Source organism: Ambystoma mexicanum, chromosome 5p (assembly GCF_040938575.1).
Source record: "Ambystoma mexicanum isolate Mex_15411 chromosome 5p, UKY_AmexF1_1, whole genome shotgun sequence".
In the NCBI taxonomy this organism is placed as follows: domain Eukaryota; kingdom Metazoa; phylum Chordata; class Amphibia; order Caudata; family Ambystomatidae; genus Ambystoma; species Ambystoma mexicanum.
Genome location: NC_090930.1, coordinates 951,625,999 through 951,639,438, shown reverse-complemented (window position 1 = coordinate 951,639,438; position 13,440 = coordinate 951,625,999).

Below are 13,440 nucleotides of genomic sequence, written 5' to 3'. Positions count from 1 at the left end.
TCCTATGATGTTGTCCCTTCTTCCCGAGGGGAAGACCCTTTCCATGAGTCCAAGGAGGTGAGGGCGCTACCTGATAGTCCACCTGGGGGTGGTACTCAGTGGGTGGATCTCATGGAGAGGGATTCCACCTGTGGGATACAGTGAGGACATCCTGGGATAACATGGTATAAGACACCATCACCCACATTCCACCCCTCACCTCACCTTCTTTTCCTTCCTCTGATTACATAAGTTCCCATGTATCTATGTTGTAGCAATAGTACCACTAGTACTAGGACAAGGAAGATTAGGGCTGACTCCACTGACCTATTTCCTCAAATGACCAAGACAAGGACGAGCAAGACTGACTCCATTGAATGATCACCTCAAAGTAATGAGACATAGAAGAAGTTCTGGACCAGAAATAACTCACCAGATCATCTCATTTAGCAGTCTAGCTTTTGCATTCCGTGGAACTTAAAAAGAGAAAAGGGACTAATGAAGCCATCAGGCCCTCCCTGTAGGAGCCGCGAGAGCCAGCACGGTCCAGGCTGGAGGTAGAAGGCAGATCGAAACGCTGAGGTGGGAGCAAGTGGGTCCGGAGCTGGTCCAGAGAGGACAGACTGCTCTGTGAGGCAAGAAGCAGAAGCTCCTGGTGTCCTTGAGGCCCGGGCAACACGGGAAGCAAGCACTGCGTTGCCCGGAGGAAGATTACATCTGCAGAGCTACCGCAGCCCGAACGAAGACCACACAAGTCAGGAAAGATCCACAGCAGACTGCAGGTTCCTGAGGAGATCCAGAACCCCTGTGAACCATAAAACAAGGTATGCAGGTTGCCAGGCAGGCACATGAACTCTGAGAGGTCAATATAAAGGGGTCTGGGACTTGAGAAAGAGAAGCACAGATAAAAGGGTCAGGGATTCAAACAGCCAATATAAAGGGGTCTAGCACCCGGGAAGAGAAGTACAGATACAAGGGTCTGGGACCCGAGAAAGAGAAACACAGATAAAGGGATCTCGGGCCTGAAAAGCAATATAAAGGAGTCTGGGCTGTGAGGAAGAGAAACACAGAGACAGGGTCTGGTATCCAAGAAACGAGTGTGATGGGGTTGAGGACCCAAGAATAAGACGTAACAACAGGGTCAAGAACCCTCTAGAGGAAAGGCAGTTTTCTTGGCTTGCGGGTGTACCAGGGATACTATGAAGATTCAGCCAAGTGTATGCACGGGTTAAGGACCCAACCATGCATGAGGGGAAGCTCCTCCAACAAGCCCTCTTCTTCGTCACAGTACCTGGTAAGGTTGAATACCAGGTCTGTCCAAGTGAGTCACAGGAGGGGCTTGAGAAAGGTGATGGGAAGGGAGACATTCCCCCAGTGTTGTTGAACTGTCAAGAAAAGCCTGAGAAACACCAGGGGAAGGGAGCAATCCCTCCACCTTTGCTGAACTGACAACAGAAGTCGGAGAAAGGCCATGGGGAGGAAGGCATCCCCCACACCTTTGTTGAACTGTCAAGAGAAGCCTGAGAAAGGCCAGGAGAAGGGAAACATTCCACCAACTTTATGGAACTGTGAAATAAGCCTGAGAAAGCCAATGTCTTCATCGTGCATATGGCATAAGTTTCTCCATTTTGAACTCAACTGCTTCACCTTAGGCTCAAGACGTCACTTATCCATGGTATTTCGTCTCTTTATCAGCATTCTTAGGTCATTATATTCAATATCTGCGTCAGTACGATTTCTCATGGCGTCACTGTCAAGAAATCAGCGTCTGCTTCACGTCCCCTCAAGCGTTATGGCAGAACTACACGTTCCACAATCCCAAGACATATGGAGCCGAAGCACTTCCAGCGGTTCAGACAACGCTGGGGATTGCCGTGGAGACGTTGGTTGCCTGAGCACGCTCGCGCACGATTGCGGCGTGACTACGTCTCACGCAGGGTCACGTGATTGGTTTAAATCTCCACACGGTACTCGGAACGCTGCTTCTGAATTTACGATTTTGGAGCTCACCACCTGGTCCTCGTATTTCCTGTCTTGTACCCTGTTTTGTCCCACGGATTGTTTGAATATTCCCTTGAACTCGGAACGAACGACCTTGCTTCTTGTCTTGCATTTCTGGTTTTGGCGTATTGGATTCATTCTGCACTTTGAACTTTGCTTTGGACTTTCTACTCGGAGAACATTTCTTTGGAACTTGCCATAAATAACTGGGATTGTTTATAACTGGACCTTTATTAGGCGTCCTCGTGCCGTCGGGTATAGGTTTAGGTTGGATTGTCCTTAACCTGGAACTGGCATCATCAGACGGACTTCTTTTCATCTTTTCTTCCAGTAAGAAAGCATTTAACCGTCCAACATCGAATCAGCTCTCCTGGTTTTCCTGGTCCTTCACGTTGCTTGACTTGCTTTACGTGAGTACATGTTTTTGATCTACTTTATCTTCAGATATCACGTTTACTAAGTTCTGAAGTATAGAATACTCTAGAATACTCTAGACTAATCCCCTTCCAATTAAATCTTGTTCTCTTGGAAGTTGCATTGTCTAGAAGTTCTACGACTAGTGGCATTCATCTGAATCTGTTACCACCAAGCTCCTTGTGGGCGGTTCTCACAGTCACCAGTCTTCTTCTCTTAGTATCTTCTTGGCTTCTTCGGGAATTCCATTCGGACAACCGTCCTTTTGTTGTGTCTCAGTGGGTATCTTGCTGTCCAGGTTTGCTTAGGTGTCCGTACTCCAGTAGGTGCTGTTCTTCCGATAGGCACTGGGCAGAGCCCAACTGTGGCTCTCTGCTGGTTTATCTGTTCTTCATACATCACATATTTTGGCGTAAACGTTCCTGGCACTTCGAAGGGGATGGCTGGGGTGCGGTTGATGCTTGGCACATCCTCTTCACTCCCCCCTCTGGGCGATTCATTGACCACTCTTACTTCTTTCCTTGCATTCACTTTTCTGTCATCCTCTGGATCTGGACATCTAGGTCTGCAGAAATGTTCCTTTGGGGTCCATATCTTTATCACTCCCTTTAAACATCCTGCTGTTCTTACTTGCTCGTCCTTGTCCCATGTCATTAGTTGACTTTCTCCACTTGGATTACAAAAGATCCGTTTTCCCACATATTTTCTATGTTTCTTTGGATACAGAAACTTTGTTCCTTCTGGTGCATAAATGCTGGCGTTCACAAAGTCTCTTATTTCTTCATCAGTCAGGTCTTTGGGCTTCCCTCCTGACTCGACGTCAATCATGATTTTCATCACTATGGTCTTTTTTCGCAGTTTTCTGGCACTGAGAGATTATTATCTTGATAACACAGAATCCAAGCAATATCATCACCAACAGGGCTCCTAGGATCTTGAATGCGTCTGCCATCCATTGTGGAACCCATGAAAACAGTGATCCAAACCAACTGTCATCATCAACTTCGTCAGCTTCATCAATCATCTGATTCTGTAGTTTCATCAGCATACCTATGGCTTCTGTTAAGATTCCATTTTCATCCTCGTGAGATGGTATAAATGTGCAACATGATTCTCCGATTTTTCACAAACCCCTCCATCCATAGCTGTGATCATATCTAGGACATATCTGTTCTGGAGAGTCATTAGTCGAAGCGTTCTTAACTCTTCCTTGATTGCGTTGAATCCCTTTATTGTTTTGTTGATGGTCTGCAGTAATTCCCACCTTATCTGTAAACATTTAGAATCTGCTCCAATCTGAACTCTTGGCATCAGGATTGTCATGAACCCTGATGAGATCAGGGTGAACAGCCTGTGTTCCTGTGGGATTGCATGGAAGGCTTCTTCTAATTTGGCAGAGAAGTAACTCTCTCTCTTCATTCGGTTCACCAGTTCCAAAGATTTCTTCTTCCTCATCTGCTTTTGGGAAACTGTCAATGTTCAGGTCACCTTTTGGAATGATCAATGCTGGAACATGGACATTCACCAATGTGCATATACCTACCCAGTTCTTCGGCAACCTAATATATGCTTTGGATTAACATGCCCAATAATGAACCATGATCACTGCAGAGCCATGTGCCATTCCTGTGGCATCGAAGATTCATCCACAGTTCTCATTTTCTCCCTTTTTTTCTTGTTTTCAAGTTGTTTCTGAAACACAGTTTGGCATTCTCCAATGGCACTATCTGTAGGGGTCCTCCTCTGTCTTCGACCCATGTTAGCAGTCTGGCCAGTCTCGGCCATAATGCTTGCATATCCTCTGTGCATTTTCAATGGTTTCCTTATAGTGTCCAATGATCATCCATGCTCTGCACATCACTACTCCTTTCTCCTATCCGCCTGGTGAAAGCACTGTTCCCCAGATTTGCATTTGGCCTCTGTTCTTCCATCTTCGCGTTTCTTCTGAGATTTCCCTTGGAGGTTCAGTTTCTTGTTTGTTTCTTCTGATATCCGCTCCTTTAACTCGAGGCCTTTCATATCTTATCACAATGTTCTTTGTTGTGACATTGTTTCTAGTCTTTATGTCTTGTACTTAATCATCTTCATCTGGATCCATCGCTTCAGTTGCCCATTTGAGTGAAGCATCATTTCCCATAACTGACCTTAGTTCTGTACATTGCTATGTGTGACACAGTGTTCTGTCTGCACATCTACTTCAACAGCTACGAAGATCTTTGACTTCCCCATGCTGTAAGGTAGGAGCGCACACACAAAGCATTATTCCTCTGAAGTTTGTCTTCCAACTTTCTTCATGTGTTGATACCATATGACGTTGCCCAAATGTGCTGTGCTGTCCAAGTAATCTTTCAATTCATTATTGTCTTCTTGTGTACTCCTTCTAATTTTTAAGGTCTTCCTGTAGTTTGCTATAACCACATCCGTAAACATATCTGTATAGCTTCTTCTTGCTGGAGGATTCTCAGGTATCTTCATCAATGATCCAAGCATTTTCATCTGTATTATTTGAGTAGGAGAAAGTCTGGTAAGTCTTTCTTTATCCCTTTCTGGCTCAGTTTATAATCGTCCATATTGATTCTGCCATTATCTCAGCACTTGATCGTCTTGCAAGATTTAAGCTTGACCTCTTCATCATTGGGTCAGGCGTGCTTGTCGGTGCTGTCTCTGTTTGTTCATTCTATAGAGTCTTTTGTCTCTTTAAAAGTTCAGCATCATTCATCTGTATCTCAACTTCTCTTGGTGTGGAACTTCTCATTGTTGTTTGTCCGAGCTTTCCCCATTCTCTGGAATGTGATTCTGAACTTCTTGAAACTAGACCAGGTGTGTGTGCTCATTATTTGTGTATGTGTACCTTCCCCCAACCCCTTGTCGGGTTTACTTTGCCGACCCTGTCTCCGGCGTAATTCATTTGTTACCCCAAGTTTTGTGCGTGTGTCATTATTTATCACATCCATCTCAAGTTCAGTCACTCGATCATTCTTTCTAGGAACTGGAATGACTATGTAAGGTCTGGGTACCTTTGTAGGTTGCATGCCAACATCATTAGGTGGTTGCATGGGAACCTGAACGCTTTGTGCACCAATGAAAAATGCAGTTCTAATTGTCAATGATAGTAATATGATAATGAATACTATGCACATGTAAATAATACATTTGTAAGTGAGTTTACAGCATTTGTTCCTTGTCCAATATGAACGTCTCTCCTCATGAGGGAGGACAACGTTACTACTCTGGTGTCACACTCACCTGGTCTCCACTGGGGCATAGCACGTGGCTGCACGAATGATGTCTGCACTGGCGTGGTACTGCGCAGTTGATGATGCTTGCTGCGACTTCTCCATTGTTATCACCCCCACAAGGCGTTTGTCTGCAAGATCGGAATAAGATATTAGCTACTGAGTGGGGTTGGATTGGACCCACTTCCTCAACCACCTGATGCCCTACTCCTCTTTGATCTCACCTTACAGTTTTGTAAGGTAGGCTCTCTGTCCTGCAATCTAGCAGGGGCGCTATTAACACAGTCCTTCCCTGGATCGAGTTACTTCACTGATCCGGTGCATCACATTAAAAACCGTTATCCTCTGCCTCTGATCCCTGAACTCCTTGACCAGGTGAAGGACGCTTGCATATACACCAAGTTAGATCTCCGGGGGGCTTATCATCTGGTACGAGTTAAAGAAGGCGACGAATGGAAAACTGCCTTCCGTACTAAATACGGATTATTCGCCTACCAGGTGATGCCTTTCGGATTGTGTAACGCGCCGGCTGCCTTCCAATACTTCATGAATGATGTCCTTCGGGAACTCATCGATGTTTGTGTAGTCGTATATATCGATGACATTCTGGTGTACTCCTCTTCGGAATCTGATCACAGAAAACACGTTAGGGCAGTACTTGAAAAACTGCGCCAACACAAACTATTTGCTAAATTGGAGAAATGTGTTTTCCATACCACAGAAGTCGAGTTTCTAGGTTTCATCCTGACACCCAAAGGAGTCCAAATGGACTCAAAAGTGGATGCCATCCTCAAATGGCCATCACCTAGCTCTGTAAAAGGAGTTCAAAGCATGCTCGGCTTTGCCAATTTCTATCACAGGTTTATCCTGGAATTTTCACGCGTGGTACAACCCATTACTGCACTCTTGAGGAAAAATAAACGTTTTGAATGGTCTGAAGAAGCCGAGCAGGCCTTTCAGGAGTTAAAAGCTAAGTTTACCTCTGAACCTATATTGAAACACCCGCGTCCAGATCTCCCTTATGTCGTCGAGACTGACGCATCCAGCCTAGCCATGGGAGCTGTCCTGTCCCAAAGAGATCCCGAAACCAACCAACTGCATCCTGTAGCATTTTGGTCCAGAAAATTCTCGGCACCTGAGGTTAATTATGCAATCACTGACAAAGAACTGTTAGCCATTAAGTCCGCTTTTAAAGCCTGGCGGCATTATCTGCTTGGCGCTCGACATACCATCACAGTGATCACTGATCACCGGAATTTACAGTATTTCAAAACCGCCAAGGCTCAGTCATCACGGCAGCTCCGATGGGCTTTGTTTTTCGCTGAGTTTGATTTCGTGATTACCTATCGACCTGGCTGCAAGAATGGCAAAGCAGACGCCTTATCCCGAATAGGATTGGGAGAAACTGATACAAACTCAGAACTAGTACCAATAATTCCCGAACAGAGGATTCTAGGCATGACTTCGTTACACACGCTTGAAGACATTCAAGCCAGAGTGAAACAACTCCTGGACCCTACAACCTTACAGGATTGGATAAAAAAGGGATCAGACTTTACCATAGATAATGGTTTACCTTATTTCCAAGGACGCTTATTCCTGCCACATAAGGAATTACACGAACTAGTTATTTCCGGTTATCATGATACATTAATAGAGGGACACCCCGGTATTGCCAAGACAGAAGAAAAGGTGAAACGACAATTTTGGTGGCCCTCTTGGCGAAAAAATGTTTAATCTTTTGTGATGTCCTGTGGTGTTTGCGCCCAAAATAAAAGTCAAAAGAAAAGAGACCAGCCGGTCTCCTTCAACCTCTAGACATACCGCCAGCACCCTGGCACACCCTATCAATGGATTTTATTACGGACCTGCCTCCTTGTTCGGGGTACAATACTATTCTGGTAATTGGGGATTTGTTTTCCAAAATGGCCCACTTTATTCCTTTGAAAGGTTTACCTTCAGCTTCTGTCCTAGCCAAAGAATTCCTCGAAAATATTGTTCGGCTACATGGATTCCCATCTGTACTAATCTCTGACCGGGGAAGCCAATTCATTTCCCACTTCTGGTGCAAATGTTGTCAAATGGCGCAGATCGACGTAAGATTATCGACCAGTCAGCACCCTCAGACCGATGGTCAGACCTAGAGGACAAATCAGACCCTTGAGCAGTACTTACGATGTATGTTACAGCAATCTGAAAGCAACTGGAAAGACATTCTTTGGATAGCCGAATACGCATATAATAATTCGGTACACTCTGGAACTGGCCACAGTCCTTTTTATACTTTGTTTGGGCATCACCCTGGAACCTCAAACATTGACTCACCTCAGAACCTCGGAATGCCTGCAGTAGAACATCTGCACTCTACAATTACCCAAGCCTTCAAAGAGGCAACTACGCATTTACAACAAGCCAAGAGAAAATACAAGGAGAATGCTGATCTACATCGGAGTAAAGCACCTCCGTATCAGATTGGGGATCAAGTGTGGTTAGCTACCAGACATTTACCACTCAAAGGGCCTCGAACTTTTTACCCAAAATATCTGGGACCTTATTCTATTACGGCAATAATTAACCCAGTGGCTGTTAAACTTGATTTACCAGCTAGTATGCAAATTCACCCTGTTTTTCATGTGTCACTTCTGAAACCAGTGGTACCCGGAACCTGGCTACTCAAACCTCCAGAACCTATTCTAATAGATGGGGAGCCCGAATTCGAAGTGAAGAACATTTTAGACTCAAAAATGTTTAGGTCAAAACTATTCTACCTAATTGATTGGAAGGGGTACGGACCTCAGGAGAGGGCGTGGGAACCCAGCGACCATGTGCATGCACCTCGATTAGTCAGGAACTTCCACCGACTCTTCCCAGAGAAACCAAAACCCCCGGAGGGAACAACCTTGGGAGGGGCCTTGGGGGGGGGGGGGTGCTGTCATGATGCCCGCTCCCGGGGAGCCGGTTCAAGCCCTTCGTCCCCGAAAGCGGACATCCAGTCCCCAAGGAAGGACCCAGCAACCCCATATAGGGGCCCTTTGGACAGTGTCCTGGCGCCTATGGCGCCAGGCTCATAAAAGACATCAGTCCTGGCGCCATAGGCGCCAGGCTCATTATGGGAGTGCTTGGGTGCACTTACCTGATGCTGACCATGCTGCAGGATCCCGGCCTCCTTGAGGCCTGAAAGGAACTACTTTACCTGTGGGACTAATTTACCATCTGGGCGTGGTCGGGGAAGGATACATACCTGATTGGAGGAAGGATACATACCTGGAACTTCTTCCAAGGCTATTTAAACCCCACCCGAACAGCCACACGTGCTTCGCGTTGTTCTGCATCTAGCAGCTGGACGCTCACCGTGTCTGCTCCTGCATCCTGACTTCTGCCACGCCTGCCAGCATCCTGGATCACCTGCAAAGGAAGAGAAGAAGAGAACAGAAGAAGGAAAAGTCCTTACCTGCTAAATCTGCATCCCGGAGACATCTTGCCGATAATCCTGAAAAGAAAGACTTTTATTTAAAAGCTCTTTGCGTCGATCGCTGCAGCACCGCTTTCCACTCACCTTTACAGGGCACCTCCATGTTCAGCAGCGATCATCCGGATTCGCAGTCACGCCCCAGCGCCTTTGGAGAAAAAAGACAAGAAAAAAAGGTGAGAGAGAGAAGGGAATAAGGAAAGCTAAATCTCCATGTTAAGACTTACCTGTTGATTCATTCCCTCTTCATTTCAGGTCCACGCCGCATCCTGGCATTTCCGGACCCCGGCCCCTAAGGGGAAAAAGAGACATTAGCGTTAATGAGCGAATGAAAAGACATTACCAAAAAACGCTCATTAAAGACTTTCCTGATTTCTACAAGGATTTCACCTCTCATCTCGGGTCGGTGCCTTTTCCCCGGCATTCCGTACCCCGGCCCCTATGGGGAAAAAGACACTAGCATTAGTACATTAATTCATGGACACAAGGGGAACCTCTTATCAAAAAACTTACCTGGAAGCCAAGCAAGTTTGGTTCTCACCAATCCGAAAATCCAGTGAAGTAACTGGATACCAACCCGCCTCTGCATCAGAAGCAGGATGGAGAGCTCGTCCTTCCAAATCCTAAGGTGAGACGCTACGGGGAATCACAGAAAGGTTTCGAGGAGGGTGAGAGGGGAAAGTGGGAGGCCGATTGCATTACCCCGCAGACAGTTAATCCCCTATTTTCGCCTACAGAAGGATACTTCTGCGAGCCAGACAAGCCAGATTTGGGGGCACGGTCCAGTCCGTCTTCCGAACCCTGCGCATCACCTTAGAAGAGGTCACAGCAGCGCGAACCAGACCAGCGCCTCCGTGGGAGTCAGGTGAGCGTTACACCTTGCTCCCAAGAGATAATGCCGCCAAGCCTTGAAGGCTGCCTTGATAGCCAAGAGTTCTTTGTCCGTAATGGCATAATTCAGTTCTGGGGCCGTGAATTTCCATGACCAAAAGGCCACAGGGTGAAGCTGACCGGATTCAGGATGCTTTTGCGAGAGAACCGCTCCCATTGCCAAGCTGGAAGCGTCGGTCTCAACCACGTACGGTAGATCTGGACGAGGATGTTTCAGGATTGGAGCTGAGGTGAATTTCTGTTTTAAGTCCTGGAAGGCCTTCTCTGCTTCCTCTGACCATTGAAAATGTTTATCCCTTCGCAGTAAAGAGGTAATAGGATGCACTAGCTGCGAAAAGCCTGGAATGAAACGACGATAGAAGTTTGCATACTCTGAACTCCTTTAATTGAGGCTCCGAGGATGTTCTGGAAGAATGCTGACCCCGGGTGAGTATTATATGCCTGAGCGGATACCTTCCCTTCAGCAGGTGCGGAGGTCCGGGGAACGGCTGAAGGAGCAACCGATGGATGGAATGCTGCAGGTAAGGCCTTTGCTGTTGTACTGACTTTGTTTTCTTTTGTCTTTCTTCTTCCAGATACCGATGGATGGATTTCTGGACGGCGTGGCTGTAGCAGTTCGAGGACAGGCAGACACGGTGAGCGTTACGCTGCAGAAGTGCAGAATAATGCAAAGCGTGTTATGCCTGCAGGGCGTGGCTTAAATAGCCTTGCAGTTAGTTCCAGGTAAAGTAGTCCCTTTACCACGCCCTGCCTTTCAGGTAAAGTAGTCCCTCAGCCACACCCTGGATCAGCAGAAAGGCTCAGCCTCACCAGACTGAGTAAGTAGTTCCATGCGATTCAACCCATCTTATGAGCCTGGCGCCAACGGCGCCAGGACTGAGTCCAGGAGGTTCTGGGACCCTCCCTTGGGGCTTGATAAGCCCTTATGGGAGTCAGTGACTGTGGTGGGCCCATCGGATCCAGGGGGTTTTGAGCATGAACCAAGACATCTGGTTTCCCATGTCGATCATTTAAGGAAGCAAAACTAACTTTTAATACATATTAAATATGGCCACTGGATTCTGCTGTCTCTGTTTGCAGGTTACAGATGCTAAACTGCTTATCCCTTTGTCTGAATAATACACTGTCTCTTGTCTTTGGAAACTAAAAACGAAAGTTCCAAATGAGGCAATAGGTTCAGTAAGTTTTTTAATTCATGTGTTCAAAATAGACAAGTTCCCAGTCAATGGGCCTCATTACAAGTTAGCCGGTCCGTATTTAATGGTGCCGGTAAAACCGTACTGGCTCCGTTTCCGGACCGGCTAACTACAAGTTCTGCAGCCGGTGGTGTTACACCCGCCAGGTCTGACCTGGCAGGCGTAACGCCACCGGCCACAGACGGACGTGGAAACACTGGAACCATTACCGCATGGTACTCCATAGGAATGGGGAGTAACGGAATGCCAGAACCGGAATTTCCAGACCACTGGGGCTGTAATGCCCAGTAATTCCGGCAAGCCCAGACCCAGTAAATCCCCACGAGTCCGGCGGCAGCCTGCCGGTTTTACCAGCACGGCTACCGCCGGACTCGTAATGAGGCCCATGTCTCTTATCTGTTTCGCTCCAGATGACATGTCGTTGTTCCTTGTCAGTATTAACAAAATTAAGTCCTTGGCAACACCTTCACGGTCTGTCCCTTGAAGGAAAGTTTTACGATCTTCTCAGGTGACTCTGCTGTTGATTATAAAGTTCGACCTGCATAATGATACCATGCAGGAGCATGCTCATCTGCTCAGAATTTGCTGGGTCTCTAATGAACGTGAGGGCATCAACACTGGCATGTCTCCCCACATGTTCTGGAAACTCTTCAATTAATCAAAAAAATATGTTGCTAGCTAGTCTATCTTCTCGTGACAGGGACATTTGTCTTGTCCTCACTGTATTCCGGAAGCAAAAGAAACTGCTCTGCAATCACTGTGAGCAGCCGCCTTATTGTCTTTTCGTTTTCAGGATCTTGAAGAAACTCTGTTATGCTTGTGATTCTTCCCACCAATGATGGGTACGACCTCAATACTAACTCGAAATAAATCAGAATGTCTTTGGTGAGGTCACTATTGCATGACAGGAGTCAGGATACTGCATTCTTTTCCAATTTACGTGTCCTCGATCAAAATCTGGCATATCCTTTCTTGTCAAGGCTTCAGTGTGTCTCAGTCCAACGTCTAAAATCAACACGCTATTTTTGTGGTTTATACGTGCAATTCTTCTTCTTCACCCTGCAACTGTCCCTTTTTCCCCTTATTTTGCTCAAAGGAAGTGTCCAAAACTAAGCCACAACTTGCACCAAATGTTCCTTGTCTTTGCTTTGGTGATCATGCGTCCTTCTTCCTCATCATGGATCTTGGCTGCACGTGCTGTGGTTCTTCCCTGTCGTCTGTAGTCTCTACGTGGTGCGGTGTGGGCAGAGGGTCTTCTCCGATGTATGGCTTGATGTCGCCCAGAAAGATCCACGCTCTTCTTCCCTGTAGCTTGACTGCAGAGGGTGTGATTGTGATGCTGGAAATGCATTGGAGGGACAGGGCCTCCCTGTCCGTGTCCTGTAGTCCTTTTTTCATTTGTGTTCTTTATTATTTTCTGCCCAGGAGTCCATGTGGGACTCCTGGCAGTGAAGCACTTCCTGTTTTTGGTTTGGTGTACAGACCCATGGGATACCCTTATGGCACCCATGGGTGGGGGTACAACCCTGTGCCCCTAGTGTATGTTTTTGGGCACCTGTGGGTGGCCCACAGAGCAGGGCTGGTGGCAGACTATGGGCTGGTGGCAGCTCCATGCTGAATTTGACATGTGCTCTGGGTGTCCTCCATTTTGGAATACGCAGGCCCTGCCATTGGAATCAGTTGATTCCTGATAGGAAACAAGATGGCCCCTGTGGCCTCTTGCTTTCTATTATCTGTTACCTTGTTTTCCCAAAGTCCTGCGAAGCCCTGACTCTGTCCCTTCCCCCTGACTGGCTGTTGGGTGGAAGTGCCATATATGGTGTTGTTGTGAAGGCAGGCCAGACTAGCTGGAGCCTTCCCAGTGACTTTATGTTGTGGGTACCTCCTGTGGGTGGGACCTGGGTGAATGGAGTGTGTGACCAATATGCACTTCTTGTTGTGGTTGTCTGGTTTATGGCATGGGAGACAAAGACTGAGACAGCCGTGCCCGAAACTGGCCTGAATGCAGTGTGTAGTGTTGAACGGCTGGGTACTTGTCCCAATCCACATTCCTTGTTGTGAGTGTCTGAGAGGGAGGAGGATGGCCTGAATACACTGTGTGCCTGATTGCCTGACTGACTGCATGAATGCCCTTCTGTATGATTGGCTGCTGAGAGTGACCCAGCAGTGTGGATGAGAGACAGAATAGTATATCTGGGAACATCTCACCACTGGAAATTGTTCAGAAGCGTTAAGAAGCTGTGTCTACACTTTA